The sequence below is a fragment of the Choloepus didactylus genome, chromosome 6, assembly GCF_015220235.1.
Source record: "Choloepus didactylus isolate mChoDid1 chromosome 6, mChoDid1.pri, whole genome shotgun sequence".
NCBI classification, from domain to species: Eukaryota; Metazoa; Chordata; class Mammalia; order Pilosa; family Megalonychidae; genus Choloepus; species Choloepus didactylus.
Genome location: NC_051312.1, coordinates 29,899,631 through 29,919,001, shown reverse-complemented (window position 1 = coordinate 29,919,001; position 19,371 = coordinate 29,899,631). Strand labels below are relative to the sequence as shown.

Here is a 19,371-nt window from a genome sequence, read left to right as displayed (position 1 = left end):
GCAAAAGAAAAATTCTGTGAGGTGGTGAAGGTAAAGTGTAATTCCATCCTCCCTCACCTCCTCATGTTATCCCAAAGATCCTATAAACATTTCCAATGGAGCTATCACCTGCAGTATTTCATGGGTTTGGATATTTGACAGGACACAAGAGACTCCAAAGAGCATTCTCAGGTAAGGCTTTTTTTTTTATTTTAAGGCAAAGGATAATGTTCAATAAGAGAAACAAAGTGCAGACAAGCACTGGAGTTCCAAGAGACATTCAGGCACAACCTCTATGGGGTTCTTGGTCACACAGACAAACTTTGACTCCAGTTAAACCACCAAGAGCTGCATGATATATCTTGACTTCAAGAGATCTCAAGGCATAAATTCCTAGTGAGGTATTTGTGTTCTTCTGGTCAAGCCATTTAGGTCAGATGAAACCATCAGTTAAAAAATGACACAAAACAAAATGAAACTGGCCCTTGGGTTTACCAAGGGAGATTTGGACTTTAAACAGCACATCAAAATTTCCACTGCCCATATCCTGTCCAAGGGTCAAAGCCAGGTGTACCAAGAGATAAGGATAGTTTTCCTTTTGAGCTGTAAAATAACTCATTCCTATATAGACCACCCTCTGACAATGGTCAACACTGTTCAATTTTAAATCTCTGACAATAATTCTTTCTCCTGCATATTTTGTACCATTAATGGAAAAGAAAAAGCAAATGGACAACTGTAAAAGCACTAATAATTTGTACTATCAAATAAAGTATGGGTATTGCTTTAGAGAAGCATTTCAGTTTGCCAAACATTCCAGCACAAACTTCTTCCTAATCATGCACAAGTTTGTCTACTCTTTTGCCTCCTCTCACCATTGACATTTGAACTTTAGAAATATATGAATAGATAGATTTAATGTAACAATTAGTTGATTCTTAACTACCACTATTTGTTCCTCTGACCAATCAGATGTCATTGGATGAGCATCATGTGGAGATTTTAATTCAATTTCCCAGTACATTTGGTCATCAATATCAGTATCATTATAGATTTTGTTGTAATGAGTCAATTTAATCCTACCAATTATAACAGTATTCCACCAAATAGCAGTTAACTTACTTATTGGATTAGGATCATTACAAAATAAGTCTTTTAGAATTACAATAGTATTTTCTTGACCATCCCAACAAAACTGGCCCTTGCCCATCTACCAAATGTTGTTATGAATTGGATTATAAATCAAGGGCCAAGTCTGAGTTAATTCTGGATTCTGAGCCTCTTGGTGGCCTAGTCATATTTCCTGTTCCATAAAAAAGGCTGTACTGACAAAGGATCCCCAATTAGCCTTTCTATTGAGTAATGACCATCTTCTCCGAACCAGTAAACTCCTAGTCAAGTTTAATAGATTTTCAGTTCCAACTAAATTCACTGTTGGATATGTCTAGTTTTAGTTGATTGTGGAGCCTTGGCAGTAAGGGAGCACCTAAGCAAATCATATCATCTTTTCATGCATTTCCCTAGGCTATGGGGACAAATAATTTCCGATAAATTCATTCAAGTGCTTCTGCTGCCAGTATCCTGGACCATTCATTGCCTTTGAGCTACCTATGCACCCATTTGGAGGAGTGCAGCTCACAAATCCACTTGCATCATTGTGAATGATCTTTATTTCTTGGTGTGCTGTATACATACTGTTGAGATTGTTTAGTTCATTTTTCTACAACTATCATATCTGTCCAGGTTGCTTGTCATCCTTTCACTTCTTCCTGAAAAAAAATCCCTTCTAAGTGATCAACAATGGCCAATGAGTCCTCTTCTTTAGTATAGCTCTCTTCAGTAAAAGAAAATTCTGCTTGGACCCCTAGAGCTCTGCGGACACTACCAGTGCTATTTATGTTGTTTGGCTAATGATCATTTTATTCACCAAACATGTTGTTGCTGAACACTGAGTACATTTTGAGTTTATATTTTGGACTCAAAAACATTGAATTACCCAGGATAATGACACATGATTATTAGTCATACCCACATATGCTTTAGTTTGGGTGTGACAAAAGAGCTTTCCACAGACACTCACCACAAACATTGGAGCTAAGTATATGAGCCCATCTAGTCAATTGTAAAATGACACTCATTTGATTATTGCCCTCAATTGGCAAAAATATGATTAATAAGCATAAAATAATATGACAAATTTTGCATGCAGCAGATAGTTTATTTCCATAGTATCTGTGTCCTTTTCTCCACAGGCCATCATCTAGGTTAATAATTGCTTAGTGACCAGTGATTCTGCTGTTGAATAAAGTCCTTTGTATACAATAATTGTCACATATTCTATTCCTAAAGAGGTCTTCAGTAAAGGAAGTAAACTGTAGCATGAAAGCCAAAAGAAAAAATTTGAAATATTCCAAATCTTCACCCACAAGGTCTTGTTAGAGTCATTGAGATTCAACACATAGATGACTCGAAATAGAATGCTTCTTAAACCCATGAAGGCCAATCCTGGAACTTCATCTGTAAATAAAGGTGGCACCCTTCTTTGGGAGAATAGTTTCACTCTTATGGATCTCTCTAAATATAGCTGTGATAATATTTTTTCTAGGTCTTGCCCTCTCATGAGGCACAAAAGTAACATAAACTTATTCATTACATTATTTATTTATTGGCTTCTTTCTTATCAGCAATTACTCTTCTTCCTTACCATTTGAGTTAATATTTATCCAGGCCCTTCACCAGACATTTCATAGAAGTTTCTTTTTATCTTTCATTAGCCTAAAGCCCTTTTTCCAAAACATTGCCAATCCATTGGTTAATGCTCAAGGTGGGTAAAATCTATACCATATCATTATTGTTATCATCCAATTACTCTAATGCCATGTGGAACATTTTTCTTAATTCTGCCCATTGAATAGATTATCTTTTCCCTATCACATGTTCTTGAATTAAAATTTCTATTGTATACAGGAATTCTTCTTTTCATTTTCCTACTTTCTGGAATGATTGCTATATAACCCAGGATGTATGGGTATTTCATGTCTAAAAATAATGCTTTGCCCTTCAATAATAAAAATAGTTTCAAGTGGAATCCCATAACAAGCAATTGCCTTTCAAATGGTGTATACTTTTTTTTTTTTTGCTGTGGTAGTCCCAAAGCTCCCCAGTTCAAAAGCTAAATGGTCTCTGCTGGTTGACAATTCCAGTATCCCTTGCAGAGGGCAATGTGGAAAAAGCAAAGTTTTCCTCATGATAGTCTTTTTAAGAACAGAGAAGCATCCTCTGGGTTTTTCCAGCAGAGTTTATCTTATCTGATTGGCTAGAATTGTGTCACATGCCTTTCCCTAGATCAATCACTGGGAAGGGATGAAATTACCAGAATTGGTTTAGACCAATCCAGATTCACAACTATTGCCTTTGATAGACCTGACTTTACCCAAATACTTGGCCACCTGATGCTGGAACAAAATTAGGGTTCATTAGGAAGAATGAAGTTGGGGAATAGCTGCTCCACAAGATGCCTATGGAGATTAATCAGCCTTCTCTCTTACATTTTTGTCTCTCTCTTCTCTTCTCTTCTCTCTTCTCTTCTGCTCTCTTCCCCCTCCTATCCTTCTTCCTCCACCCTCCTTCTCCCGCTCCCCTACCCTACTTTCCTTTACCCTTTCCTTCTCTTTCTCCCTTTCCTCTCCCTCTCCCTCCTCTCTTCCATTAGCTTTCTTAGCGTTTAGATTCCTCCCACATGCATTGAAACATGAGCAAATCACTCCACTCTGACAGATTATTCCCCTCTCTCCTATGTCTTTCTTCACTGACCAATTTAATCTTCATAGCAAACCTATACAATAATACTATCACTCTTTTTCAGAAAAAGAAGCTGAAGTACAGAGAAGTTGAAAAAATGTCCAGAATTACACAACTTGATCAGGATTCAAAAATGATAGCATGATATAATAGCTGTGGAAATGCAAACATCTATCACAATTTAAATCAGAAAATTTTTCCAAGAATTTTTGATGCATTACTATAATGCATATATTAGCTTGATGATTTCACATGCTTTACGTTGGTTCTTCCTAATAACTCTATTTTATTTATGGCTGTTGATACAGTTTGGAGCTATGTATCCCAGAAAAACATGATGTTAAACTTAATCCATTCCTGTGGTTGTGAACCCATTGTAAGGAGGAACTTTTGATGAGGTTACTTCAGTTAAGATGTGGCCGAACTCAATCAGTGTTTTGGTTTCCTAAAACTGCCAGAATGCAATATACAACAAATGGGTTGGTTTTTTCAATGGGGATATATTAGGTTGCAAATTTACAGTTCTAAGACCATGAAAATGTCCAAATTAAGGCATCAAGGGGTAGATAACTTCTCTGAGGAAAGGCTGATGACATCCAGCGTTCCTCTGTCACAGGGGAAGGCTTATGGTGATGTATGCTGTTCCTTCTTATCCTGAGTTCTGGTTTCAAAATGGCTTTCTCCAAAATACCTCTGAACTTTTGTGGGCATTTTTGTCTCTTTTAGCTTCTCTGAGGTCTGAGTTTCATCTGTCTTTCTTCCTCTCATAGATAAGATGAAGGAGATTAAGACCCACTTTCAATTGGTGGAGTCACATCTCCATGAAAACAACCTAATCAAAAGATCCCACCCACAATAAGTCTACCTCCACAAGGCTGGATTAAAAGAACATAGGCTTTTCTTGGATACATAAAAGATTCAAATCAGCATTCTCAGAATGCATCTTAATCATATTACATGAACCCTTTCTAAAAAGAATGAAATTTAGACAGAGAGAAAGCCACAAGAAGCAAGAAGTGAAAAGTCAATAGGAACTGGAAGAGAAAGAAGATGCCACCATGTGCCTTGCCATGTGATAGAAATGCCAAGGACCAAGGATTACCAGCAACCAGCCCCAATACACAAGTCCTTAGGAAGAATCCATTGCCTTAGTCATACCTCAGTTTTGGATTTCTCCTAACTTCAAACCATGAGCCAATAAATTACTGTTGTTTAGGCCAACGCATTGGATTGTACTTGTTTTAGCAATGAGAAAACTAAAACACCTGTGTTCCAGGATTACATAAATTAATTAACATGCATATAGAATCAGAAGTGAAGGGACTGGGAATCATACCCAGGGTCATGTCCTTGGCGTTTTATTTCTCTAGGACCCCAACATGTCTCATACGTGGAGAGACATGCCAGGTCCTAACTTTCAATTTCTTCTGGTTCTTTCCCTCCACTTCACTGAAAACTATCTGGAATGTCATTAAGCAGGTTCCCAGGATGGGGCTGCAGGTAGGAAAAGCAGGTCAATGTGTTCCTTTCTTTATGCTGCTCTTTCCTGGTCAGCTGCTAAACATGGGAATGCCTGGGGAGTAAGTCCTGCCTGCCCCTGGTTGTAAAACAAAATCTCCTAAACATCAGAGCTGATCTGAGTCAGCACTTCCTCTCACATCACATCCAGTGGATTAGACACATCACAGCATCAGTGTCTGATGAGGAACAATAAAATAAAATGTAGGGCTCAGGATTAGACATCTGATCAGTCTGGATTTAATTCTGAGCACTAGCATGTATCATCTTTTTTTATCTTTGACCAAGTGATCCTCAAATTGAGCATCAATTTCCTATACATAAGATGGAAGTAACAATATCTCCCTTCTGAGGATTATGTGAGACTCAGATGAGATACCACACTTAGCAGAGTGACTGTTACATAGAAAGTGTCCATTATTGGATTTTCTCATTGAGTTCATGTTGACTCTATCTCCTAACACTTTTTCAAGGAATTTGTACTTCACCATCAGATATTTTAGTGAAGAGATCAAACACTCATATAAAGATTTCATAATTACAATGATTCAATTGTAGAACACTTGCCCTTTCTAATTCCTGTAATTGTCCAAAGTCCTACCAAATATAAAAGAAAACAAGACAAGTTATATATATGAGTTACTATAATCTTGCTAGAAAACTTGCCTGGTCACACATAAGGTCTGCTAACATGAACAGAAGATTACAATACATAGTAATGGGTTTACTCTATGCCAGTCATCACTCTAAGCATGACACTTGCATTATCACTGATAACTCCACAATAGTCCTATAAATTAGCTATTGTTATCATCCCCTTTGGAAACAGTGGAAACTGAGGTATAAAGTGCTTAGAAACTTTTCCAAGATCACGTAGTTGGTAGGAGGGGCGTCCTTAGGAGGTAATTGTTCTTAGGGGTGGTCCCATTTTTTAAAAATATTTTTAATATCTGTAGCTAAATGTGTCTATCCTCTGGGCATCAAAAATAGAATAGCAACTTTGCATTGACCTAGATGTATTACTTGCTTAGTCCTCTAATTCTACGAGACAGGTATTATTAGAGTTGTTTTATAGGCTCTGATTAGTTCATGCACTTATACTACCAACATTAGAACATTCTGTGCCTTATGTTCCAGACTCTCAGATCACTTCCAAACTACCACCATAGAGAGTCTGCTAACACAGTCTAACTGGATCTCTGTAAACGTGGTCACAGATGCTACAGCCACAAAAGAGAACAGGATGAACTGGCTTGGCTACCTTCTTGGCTGAAGCTGCTAATTCTAATCCTCTGGGAACTGAAAGTTCTGAGCACCCTTAACTAGATGAGTTCAAGTTATATCCATTTAAATATGTCCCTGAAATCACTGTTGAAAATGTTGAAAAGGGCAGAGTCTAGGGGTACCTGATCCTGCAATACCACATAAGCATAACAAGCCACAAATAATAGATGGTACTGGCTTTGGGTTTCCAAGTCCTATGGATCCAGAAACCCAAGGATCAAAGGAACTATCTCCAGGCTGGGCACTGGCTTTCTCAGATGGTTTCAAAGATCTGCATTAAGGTATGTGCTGCTTCGAGGTAACTTTTATTTGCTTGTGAGTTCATGATGATGGCACTCCATAATTTGTCTGCATTAACATAGTTAGTATTTTCAGTTTTAAATCAGGCTAGAATGAATCCTAAGTGGATTTTATAGTATATTTCATATAGTCACTAAAGAGCAAAAGAGCAAATGTGTGGAAAGGAGGTTTATGCAGAAGTTTCTTCCAGTGGTTAAGTTTTTACTCATCAATATATATTGAAGCCTAAAGCTTTGGAAGTTTTCTGACCAAAGAATTTCCTCATCTGAGTTGTGATGTGTGTGCCCACACTTGCAGGATGGTATGAGCATTTAGAGCAAAAATATACTCTGCACATGAGCAATAATTTACTTAGGAAGTTTCTCTAAGCAATCATTTTTGAGTCATTAATTGAGGGAATGGAATATTATACTTAAAGTAAAAATGGATAAATTTGCACTGCAGCAGTTAGTGATGAGTCAGTGATTTCAAACTCCATGCAAGTGTTCTCTGCCGATAAGATGCCCTGTAATAGATTGAGCCTGTTACTTCTCCAAATGCATTCAGAAGTTTAAGTACAACCAGTGACTTCTTTATTGGTATTTTTCTCTCAAGGTGACACTAGGGTCTTCAGTTTACAGGTAATTTGGTTTTAGATATGTACTTCTTCTGTCAAAGATCTTTATGAACAATGACCAACATGCCCATTCTACTCAGAAAAGCAGTACTGAGATATTACAGAGCCAGACCATAGATAAAAAGTAAAACTTTTATTAAATTATTTGACTGAAAATAAGGCAATATATTCTTTTTATACCAAAGCAGAATCACAAAATTGTTACAAAAGACATAAAAATTTTGCATAATCCATAATTTAAATTATCTTTGGTGTCTTTTTTAAGAGACATTTCCATCATACATGTCATTTTAGACAATTGAGATCATTTTATAATTGCAGTTTCCTCCTCACTATTATACTCAAAACACCTTTCCACATTAATAATACTTCTTACAAGTCACTTTGATGTCCACCTGATATTTCATAACTATACATTATAAGTCATTTAATTGATATGCTTTCTGTAGATATTTGGGGTGTCTTCACATCATCATTATTATGAAAAAATTATTGTGAAATACATGTTTCCCTAAGCTTTGCTCATATTTTTTATTGAGATTATGTTCCTAAGTATATGGAGTACTGGAACAAGCAACATGACCAATTATAAAGTTCATATTGTATACAAAGTAAATTTATTCCCAGAATATTTAATAGCAACACACAGTCACCAGACTGGATAATACAGTTCTCATACATCTTGTTACTTTGCCAGTTCAAAATATTTCACATTTTAAGTTGCATTTTTGATAGCTTATGAAATAGAAGATTTTTCAGATGTCAAAGATTTTTCACTAGAATTAGCTTTTCATTAGTTTTTTCTTTATATTAGTGTGCGTAGACCTTTTTCTTTATTTCTAAATGCTATTTCTGTAGTAACAGTTGTTTTGTTATACTTGTAGCAAATATGTTTCAAGTTTGTTCCCTGTCTTTATGTATTTGAATGCATCACTTTTGTGCTATGTTTTATACCACAGTTTTTTCTTAACATGCCTCCCTACTGCAGAGGTCAGTTACATATTAATCTCTTTGTTTTTCTGTTTTTGAGGAGATTGATGCTTTAAATTTTTAATACTCAAAATCCTTTTTCATTTTTTCCCCTTATTTTGGGGATGATATGGAGAAAAAACTTACTTTGTTTTGATAGATGCCTATCAGATCTGAAAAATGTTTTATTACCCTCCCTCCCCTGGAACTATACATGACAATATCCTTTAAAAGATTCATTACTTTTTTCCTACATTAACATCTTTTTGGGTTTTGACCTTGACTCCTTCTTACTAGGCTTATTTGTACTCATTACTTTAACAGCATTTTTAAAGACCAATAAGTTTTTGAACTTATTTATTGTCTGATATTTTTCTGTGTCCTGATCTAATGATTTCTGCACTCAAACTTTTGCTGATATACTTGGTAGTTTTTCTAACTTCTTGAGAGAGGAATTAGTTCATTTTTATTCACACTTAGTTCATTTATTTTTTTCTTAATATTAAAACAAGGCATCATTTCAAGGATAAGAATGATATGTGGTATTCTCATTGTTGATCTTTTAATAATAATTTTGAAGTTCGTGGAAAATTGTATTATTACCTTTAGAATACAAACTTTGACATAAGTAACAATGATCATGAATTGATCTATGCCTTTTGTTACTTTTCTCAAAGTTTATATGAAAAAATGTAGGCTCTTTAAGACTATGGCCCATATACAATATCACACAGATACTAGTAAGTAAAAGTAGAAAATAAATACAGTCTCTTTATCCTAAAGAACATGCTCTGACCAATAAATTATTGTGCTTTTATGTGTTCAGATTCAAGTATGTGTTTTCTGAACAGATCCATGGAACATTTAGTAATCTTAAAATATAATGTTGAATTGCAAAAGTCCCTTGAAATTTAATAGGAAAGATGTTCCCCAAATAATAAATTCTAAAGTTAGATATAAATTTGGGGACCATTGCACTGCATCAAGCTGTCTATTTGATCTTTTTTTTTTTTTTTTTTTAATCTTCATTTTATTGAGGTATATTCACATACCACGCAGTCATACAAAACAAATCGTACTTTCGATTGTTTACAGTACCATTACATAGTTGTACATTCATCACCTAAATCAATCCCTGACACCTTCATTAGCACACACACAAAAATAACAAGAATAATAATTAGAGTGAAAAAGAGCAATTGAAGTGAAAAAGAACACTGGGTACCTTTGTCTGTTTGTTTCCTTCCCCTATTTTTCTACTCATCCATCCATAAACTAGACAAAGTGGACTGTGGTCCTTATGGCTTTCCCAATCCCATTGTCACCCCTAATAAGCTACATTTTTATACAATTGTCTTCGAGATTCATGGGTTCTGGGTTGTAGCTTGATAGTTTCAGGTATCCACCACCAGCTACCCCAATTCTTTAGAACCTGAAAAGGGTTGTCTAAAGTGTGCGTAAGAGTGCCCACCAGAGTGACCTCTCGGCTCGTTTTGGAATCTCTCTGCCACTGAAGCTTATTTCATTTCCTTTCACATCCCCCTTTTGGTCAAGAAGATGTTCTCCGTCCCACGATGCCGGGTCTACATTCCTCCCCGGGAGTCATATTCCACGTTGCCAGGGAGATTCACTCCCCTGGGTGTCTGATCCCACGTAGGGGGGAGGGCAGTGATTTCACCTTTCAAGTTGGCTTAGCCAGAGAGAGAGGGCCACATCTGAGCAACAAAGAGGCATGTGGGAGGAGGCTCTTAGGCACAACCATAGGGAGGCCTAGCCTCTCCTTTGCAGCAACCGTCTTCCCAAGGGTAAAACTTACGGTAGAGGGCTGAACCCATCAAACCACCAGTCCCCTATGTCTGTGGTCATGTTAGCAACCATGGAGGTGGGGTAGGCGAATACCCTTGCATTCTCCACAGGCTCCTCAAGGGGGCACTACATCTTTTTTTTCCTTGTTTTTCTTTTTTTTTTTTTTTTTTAACTTTCCCTTCTTTTTTAAATCAACTGTATGAAAAAAAGTTAAAAAGAAAACAAACATACAATAAAAGAACATTTCAAAGAGACCATAACAAGGGAGTAAGAAAAAGACAACTAACCTAAGATAACTGCTTTACTTCCAACATGTTCCTACTTTACCCCAAGAAAGTTACATAATATAGCAACATTTCTGTGAACTTGTTCCTACTATATCCATCAGAAATTAACAGACCATAGTCATTGCTGGGCATCCCCAGAACGTTAAATAGCTTATCTGTTCTTCTTGGATTATTGTTCCCCCTTCCTTAATTGCTCTCTACTGCTAGTTCCCCTACATTCTACATTATAAACCATTTGTTTTACATTTTTCAAAGTTCACATTAGTGGTAGCATATAATATTTCTCTTTTTGTGCCTGGCTTATTTCGCTCAGCATTATGTCTTCAAGGTTCATCCATGTTGTCATATGTTTCACGAGATCGTTCCTTCTTACTGCAGCGTAGTATTCCATCGTGTGAATATACCACATTTTATTTATTCACTCATCTCTTGAAGGACATTTGGGTTGTTTCCATCTCTTGGCAATTGTGAATAATGCTGCTATGAACATTGGCGTGCAGATATCTGTTCGTGTCACTGCTTTCCGATCTTCCCAGTATATACCGAGAAGTGCAATCGCTGGATTGAATGGTAACTCTATATGTAGTTTTCTAAGGAACTGCCAGACTGACTTCCAGAGTGGCTGAACCATTATACAGTCCCACCAACAATGAATAAGAGTTCCAATTTCTCCACATCCCCTCCAGCATTTGTAGTTTCCTGTTTGTTTAATGGCAGCCATTCTAACCGGTGTTAGATGGTATCTCATTGTGGTCTTAATTTGCATCTCTCTAATAGCTAGTGAAGCTGAACATTTTTTCATGTGTTTCTTGGCCATTTGTATGTCCTCTTCAGAGAACTGTCTTTTCATATCTTTTGCCCATTTTATAATTGGGCTGTCTGTACTATTGTCATTGAGTTGTAGGATTTCTTTATATATGCAAGATATCAGTCTTTTGTCAGATACATGGTTTCCAAAAATTTTTTCCCATTGAGTTGGCTGCCTCTTTACCTTTTTGAGAAATTCCTTTGAGGTGCAGAAACTACTAAGTTTGAGGAGTTCCCATTTATCTATTCTCTCTTTTGTTGCTTGTGCTTTGGGTGTAAAGTCTAGGAAGTGGCCGCCTAATACAAGGTCTTGAAGATGTTTTCCTACATTATCTTCTAGGAGTTTTATGGTACTTTATTTTATATTGAGATCTTTGGTCCATTTTGAGTTAATTTTTGTGTAGGGGGTGAGGTAGGGGTCCTCTTTCATTCTTTTGGATATGGATATCCAACTCTCCCAGCCCCATTTGTTGAAAAGACCATTATGACTCAGTTCAGTGACTTTGGGGGCCTTATCAAAGATCAGTCGGCCATAGATCTGAGGGTCTATCTCTGAATTCTCAATTCGATTCCATTGATCTATATGTCTATTTTTGTGCCAGTACCATGCTGTTTTGGCAACTGTGGCTTTATAATAAGCTTCAAAGTCAGGGAGTGTAAGTACTCCCACTTCGTTTTTCTTTTTTAGAGTGTCTTTAGCAATTCGAGGCATCTTCCCTTTCCAAATAAATTTGATAACTAGCTTTTCTAAGTCTGTAAAGTAGGTTGTTGGAATTTTGATTGGGATTGCATTGAATCTGGAAGATGAGTTTGGGTAGAATTGACATCTTAATGACATTTAGCCTTCCTATCCATGAACATGGAATATTTTTCCATCTTTTAAGGTCTCCTTCTATTTCTTTTAGTAGAGTTATGTAGTTTTCTTTGTATAGATCTTTTACTACTTTGGTTAAGTTTATTCCTAGGTACTTGATTTTTTTAGTTGCTATTGAAAATGGTATCTTTTTCTTGAGTGTCTCTTCAGTTTGTTCATTTCTAGCTTATAGAAACATTACTGACTTATGTGCATTAATCTTGTATCCCGCTACTTTGCTAAATTTGTTTATTAGCTCTAGTAGCTGTATCGTCGATTTCTCAGGGTTTTCTAGATATAAGATCATATCATCTGCAAACAATGACAGTTTTACTTCTTCTTTTCCAATTCGGATGCCTTTTATTTCTTTGTCTTGCCGGATTGCCCTGGCTAGCACTTCCAGCACAATGTTGAATAACAGTGGTGACAGCGGGCATCCTTGTCTTGTTCCTGATCTTAGAGGGAAGGCTTTCAGTCTCTCACCATTGAGTACTATGCTGCCTGTGGGTTTTTCATATATGCTCTTTATCATGTTGAGGAAGTTTCCTTCAATTCCTACATTTTGAAGTGTTTTTATCAAAAAGGGATGTTGGATTTTGTCAAATGCTTTTTCAGCATCTATTGAGATGATCAATTGATTTTTCCCTTTTGACTTGTTAATGTGTTGTAATATATTGATTGATTTTCTTATGTTGAACCATCCTTGCATGCCTGGAATGAACCCCACTTGGTCATGGTATATGATTTTTTTAATGTGTCTTTGGATTCGATTTGCAAGTATTTTGTTGAGGATTTTTGCATCTATATTCATTAGGGAGATTGGCCGGTAGTTTTCCTTTTTTGTAGCATCTTTGCCTGGTTTTGGTATTAGATTGATGTTAGCTTCATAAAATGAGTTAGGTAGTGTTCCATTTTCTTCAATGTTTTGAAAGAGTTTGAGTAAGATTGGTGTCAGTTCTTTCTGGAAAGTTTGGTAGAATTCCCCTGTGAAGCCATCTGGCCCTGGGCATTTATTTCTGGGAAGATTTTTGATGACTGATTGGATCTCTTTGCTTATGATGGGTTGGTTGAGGTCTTCTATTTCTTCTCTGGTCAGTCTAGGTTGTTCATATGTTTCCAGGAAATTGTCCATTTCTTCTACATTATCCAGTTTGTTGCCATACAGTTGTTCATAATATCCTCTTATAATTTTTTTAATTTCTTCAGGATCTGCAGTTATGTCACCTTTTTCATTCATTATTTTGTTTATATGGGTCTTCTCTATTTTTGATTTTGTCAGTCTAGCTAGGGGCTTGTCAATCTTGTTGGTCTTCTCAAAGAACCAACTTTTGGTGATATTTATCCTCTATTGTTTTTTTGTTCTCTATGTCATTTATTTCTGCTTTAATCCTTGTTATTTCTTTTCTTCTACTTGGTTTAGGATTGGTTTGCTGTTCATTTTCTAGCTTCTTCAGTTGATCTATTAGTTCTTTGATTTTGGCTCTTTCTTCCTTTTTAATATATGCGTTTAGTGCTATAAATTTCCCCCTCAGCACTGCTTTTGCTGCATCCCATAGGTTTTGGTATGTTGTGTTCTCATTTTCATTCATCTCTGTATATTTAGCAATTTCTCTTGCTATTTCTTCTTTAACCCACTGATTGTTTAGGAGTGTGTTGTTTAACCTCCAGGTATTTGTGAATTTTCTAAGTCTCTGATGGTTATTGACTTCTAATTGTATTCCATTGTGGTCAGAGAATGTGCTTTGAATAATTTCAATCTTTTTAAATTTATTGAGGCTTGTTTTATGTCCCAGCATATGATCTATTCTGGAGAAAGTTCCGTGAGCCCTAGAAAAGTATGTGTATCCTGGTGATTTGGGATGTAATGTCCTGTATATGTCTGTTAAATCTAATTCATTTATCAGATTGTTTAGGTTTTCAATTTCCTTATTGGTCTTCTGTCTGGTTGATCTATCTATAGGAAACAGTGATGTGTTGAAGTCTCCCACAATTATTGTGGAAACATCAATTGCTTCCTTTAGTTTTGCCAGTGTTTCTCTCATGTATTTTGTGGCACCTTGATTGGGTGCATAGACATTTACGATTGTTATTTCTTCTTGCTGAATTGCCCCTTTTATTAGTATGTAGTGGCCTTCTTTGTCTCTCAAAACATCCCTGCATTTGAAGTCTATTTTATCTGAGATTAATATTGCTACACCTGCTTTCTTTTGGCTGTAGCTTGCATGAAATATTTTTTTCCATCCTTTCACTTTCAGTTTCTTTCTGTCCCTGTGTCTAAGATGAGTCTCTTGTATGCAACATATTGATGGTTCATTTTCTTTGATCCATTCTGCGAATCTATATCTTTTAATTGGGGAGTTTAATCCATTTACATTCAACGTTGTAACCGTGAAGGCATTTCGTGAATCAGCCATCTTATCCTTTGGTTTATGTTTGTCATATTTTTCCCTCTATCTATTAATATCCTTTATTGTACCGATACCGAATCTCTTTAGTACTGAACCTTTCTCCAAGACTCTCTGTCCTTTCTTTGTTTCTCTGTCTGTAGGGCTCCCTTTAGTATCTCCAGTAGGGCAGGTCTCTTGTTAGCAAATTCTCTCAGCATTTGTTTGTCTGTGAAAAATTTAAGCCCTCCCTCAAATTTGAAGGAGAGCTTTGCTGGATAAAGTATTCTTGGCTGGAAATTCCTGTCACTCAGAATTTTAAATATATCGTGCCACTGCCTTCTCGCCTCCATGGTGGCTGCTGAGTAGTCACTACTTAGTCTTATGCTGTTTCCTTTGTATGTGGTGAATTGCTTTTCTCTTGCTGCTTTCAGAACTTGCTCCTTCTCTTCTGTGTTTGACAGTGTGATCAGTATATGTCTTGAAGTGGGTTTATTTGGATTTATTCTATTTGGAGTTCGCTGAGCATTTATGATTTGTGTATTTATGTTGTTTAGAAGATTTAGGAAGTTTTCCCCAACAATTTCTTTGAATACTCTTCCTAGACCTTTACCCTTTTCTTCCCCTTCTGGGACACCAATGAGTCTTATATTCGGACGTTTCATATTATCTATCATATCCCTGAGGTCCATTTCGATTTTTTCAATTTTTTTCCCCATTCTTTCTTTTATGCTTTCATTTTCCATTCTGTCATCTTCGAGGTCACTGATTCATTGTTCAACTTCCTCTAGTCTTGTACTTTGAGTGTCCAGAATCTTTTTAATTTGGTCAACAGTTTCTTTAATTTCCATAAGATCATCCATTTTTTTATTTAGTCTTGCAATGTCTTCTTTATGCTCTTCTAGGGTCTTCTTGATTTCCTTTGTCTCCCATACTATGGTCTCATTGTTCATCTTTAGTTCTTTGAGTAGCTGCTCTAGGTGCTGTGCCTCTTCTGATCTTTTGATTTGGGTGCTTGGGCTTGGGTTATCCATATCGTCTGGTTTTTTCATATGCTTTATAATTTTCTGTTGTTTTTGGCCTCTTGGCATTTGCTGAACTTGATAGGGTTCTTTTAGGATTTGTAGACCAATTGAAGTCCTTATCTCTAATTTATCAGATCTACAGCTTCGTGGAGTACACTTTCTCTAACTAACCAGCAGGTGGTGTCCACGAGCCACCTGTTCTCCACAAGCCAGTTCTCCCCTGCTTAGCCTTTTTGGTGAGTGTGGGAGTGAGTCTTGTGGGGTCCAATTGGTGTACCAAGCTTGCGTGTGTAGTTGGTGTTGCCTGCCCTGTATATGGGGCGTGTTTCTGGGCAGTCAGAGAGGGGGGGGTGGCCCTAACAATCAAATCTCCCTGGTGATCCTAGAGTTTTAAAGCTGCTGCAATAGTCTAATCCTTCAGTTCAGTCCTGCCACAGTTTGTCTCTGCCAATGACCCACAAGTCCTTGGTATTGGCGTATGGCTCCTGAGACTTACAAGTGGGCCCCTCTTCCAGGCTGTGCACCCTGGGTCCTCTGTTGAGGGATGACTGTGCTATGTCACAGGTGAGTGCCGTCCCCCCAGGGCAGTTCTGGGCTGCTGGTCTGTGTAGGGAGGCTCCCAGTCTGCTGAAATGATGGCTGAATGGGGCTTTGTTAATTCACACTGCTCCACCTTCCCAACTCTGGGGCAATCAGCTGAGGTTGCAGGGAAGGCTAATGTCCACGCCCAGTTTTGTGGTATGTGCCTGTTATTTGAAGCACTTCCGTCACACTGGGTTGTCTGGGGCAGCTCTGGGCTATGGGGCTGGCGATGGTCAGGAGTGTTTCCTGTCCACCAGGTTGATGGCTGTGAGCGGACACCCCCCTTTTCTTGGGAAGTTGTGGTGTTTAGTGAATTTTCTCAGCCACTGGATTATTGCCTTTTGTCTCAGAGCTCTCTTCGTTCTGCACTTGAGTTGACCTGCCCAAATTACAAGTCTTTGAAGCTTTCTGTATTGGGCTTCTTAGAGTAATTGTTTTAGAAAAAGAAAAAAGGATTAAAAAAAAAAAAGGGCCCTCCTCAGAGATCTAATGGGTTATTGAAATGCTAAGAGACAGAGCAACCAGGGCCATTAAGGAAAGGTCCACAGGGCAGAGAGATCAGCTTTTCTTCAGGATTTGCATATGCACCTCGGAGCCTGAGCTCTGCCCTTCCCCTTTCTATGTTCACAGAACTCCAAAATCCTCCGCTTTTATTTTGGAGTTTTTCATGTTGTTTTTTTTCTATGCCTGTCTCCTCTCTGCTGGGCTTGCTGCTCTCAGATTCTCTGCTGTCTGGTCTCAGTCTATCTATGGTTGGAGTTTGTATCAGTAGAATGAGTTTCTGATAAGGGCTGCCACTAAAGTTCTCCCTTCTCCTTCCCGGAGCTGACAGCCCCTCCTCCCACGGGACTGAGCCTGGCAGGGAGGGGCGCGGGTCCCCTGGCCGCAAAAACTTACAGATTTCGCTGATCTCAGCAGTTCGACGTTTTCATGAGTGTTGTGTGAAGCATGCCCAAAGTCAGATTGCTCTGTGGTGTCCAGTCCACGCAGTTCCTGGCTTTCTGCGTACTTTCCTGGAGGAGTAACTAAAACATACAGCTCACCAGTCCGCCATCTTGCCCCGCCTCCCCTATTTGATCTTTTTCAGTTTTCAGGATATTCTTCTTCCAGAGGTGTTTGATAAATTATCTATGATATTCTCATACAATTCTGTTCCAATGAAGCATGAGTTCACAAATCTCGCTGCCACCATGTATCTTACTGTAGCCTCAATGTTTCGCTCAGTTCAAGTGATTCTCAATTGTGACTTCATGATTCTAATTGCAAGTAGAACTTACCTGATGTTTTATTGTCAATCTGGAACAAACTAAATGTAACAAAAACAGGAAACTCTGCAGTTGAGAATCTTTAGCCAAAAGGACTAGAGAAGAAAAACAAGAAAATAGACCTTCGTATAGTCAATCCTGTTCTCCTCCTTCACAGGTACTCTTTATATTCCTGTTTGTCTATTTTTAAAAATACTGTGGAATTGATTGGGAGAGGATCCAGCCATGCAGGATTGCAGGAAAGAGTCTGGCATATCAACAGCCATAAAAATGTGTGTGTGTGTGCATGCATGTGTAGAAGGTGCTATTTGTTTAATATGTGTTTAAAATTATAGCTCAACTTTAAATCTAGGGTTTGTCTGTTGGTGTTTGCATCAGTCTTACAGGAAATAAATGATCTGATGGTTATACTACTTTCTTGGTCAAAATTGATCTACCACCTTTGCCATCCCTGCACCATTTGCAGGTAAATCCATCATCCAAATGCGAAACGGGATCATGAAGCAAGTGAGCAATGTGACAGAATTCATCCTGCTCGGCCTGACACAAAACCCAGATGCACAGAAAGTCTTGTTTGCCTTGTTTACAGTCATCTATTTAATCACCCTGGCAGACAGCTTACTCATTGTAGTGACTATCGCCACCAGCCCAACACCGAGATCTCCAATGTATTTTTTTCTATCTTTCTTGTCTTTTCTAGATGGTTCCTTACCCTCTACAACAACTCCAAATATGATATTTGACCTCCTCATTGGAAAGAAAACTATCTCCTTTGGTTGGTGCATGACTCATGTGTTTTGCAATGCATTTCCTTGGAGGAGTTGAGATCATTCTGCTCACGGTGAAGGCCTGTGACCGCTATGTGGCCATCTGCAGGCCCCTGCACTACACGGTCACAATGAACCGGAGGGTGTGTGGCCTCTTCGTGCCATTGTCCTGGGCTGGGGGATTTCTTCATGGTCTGATTCAAATCCTTTTTATTGTGTGGTTGCCCTTCTGTGGCTCCCATGTCACTGGCCATTTCATGTGTGATCTTTACCCTCTGCTGAAGCTATCCTGCACTGATACACACATCTTTGGACCTTTTGTTGCTGCCAACAGTGGGTTCCTGTGTATGCTCAGTTTTACCATTCTTATCACTTCCTATGTCCTTATCCTTTGTAACCTGAGGTCTCACAGCTCTGAAGGACAGCAGAAGGCTCTCTCCACCTGCACTTCACATATTACTGTGGTTACATTATTCTTTATACCATGTATATTCGCATATCTTCAGCCTATGACCACCTTCCCCATGGATAAAGCTGTGGCTTTATTTTATTCTATGATAACACCTCTGTTAAACCCTTTAATCTACACCCTCAGAAATGCAGAGGTGAAAAATGCAATGAAGAAGCTCTGGAGTCAAAAGTGATCCTGTAGATAAAACAAAATTATTCATATTTTCAAGAACAAGTGTGTCTAAAGCAAAAGATAATAGTCTTGCTGAAAGAACATTTGCATTTGCATTTATCACCTTGTTATCTGGAAACAAATATTTCATGTTCCTTAAATACAGATACATAATTAAATGGTGGCTATACTTTTTTTCCAATTTGAAACTTCTTTGCATATTTAAATTATTGATCAAAGAGATATTGCTAATTGATGTAAAATGGTATGATCTTCAGAAAATCCTTGGCTTTATGTATTCTATAGAAAAGTTATCTGCAATCTTTAAGTATACCTTATGTACCAACTAGCCCAAGTATAGAAAGTATATTTAAAAGTTTTATTGCTAAGGTTTATGTTGAATAGTCATCATTTTAATCCTAGGTGCTTCAGTACGGATAGAATTAATTTGGTAGTAGGAAGGCATCAACTAGAAATGAATGTATTTGAAGGAAAGAGAGAACATC

The 19,371-nt window shown here is 37.7% G+C and overlaps 1 pseudogene; it reads left to right on the top strand.

Moving 5' to 3' along the window:
* The first annotated feature begins 17,974 nt into the window (after positions 1 to 17,974).
* Positions 17,975 to 18,887, top strand: LOC119535717 (annotated as a pseudogene).
* Positions 18,888 to 19,371: the final 484 nt, after the last annotated feature.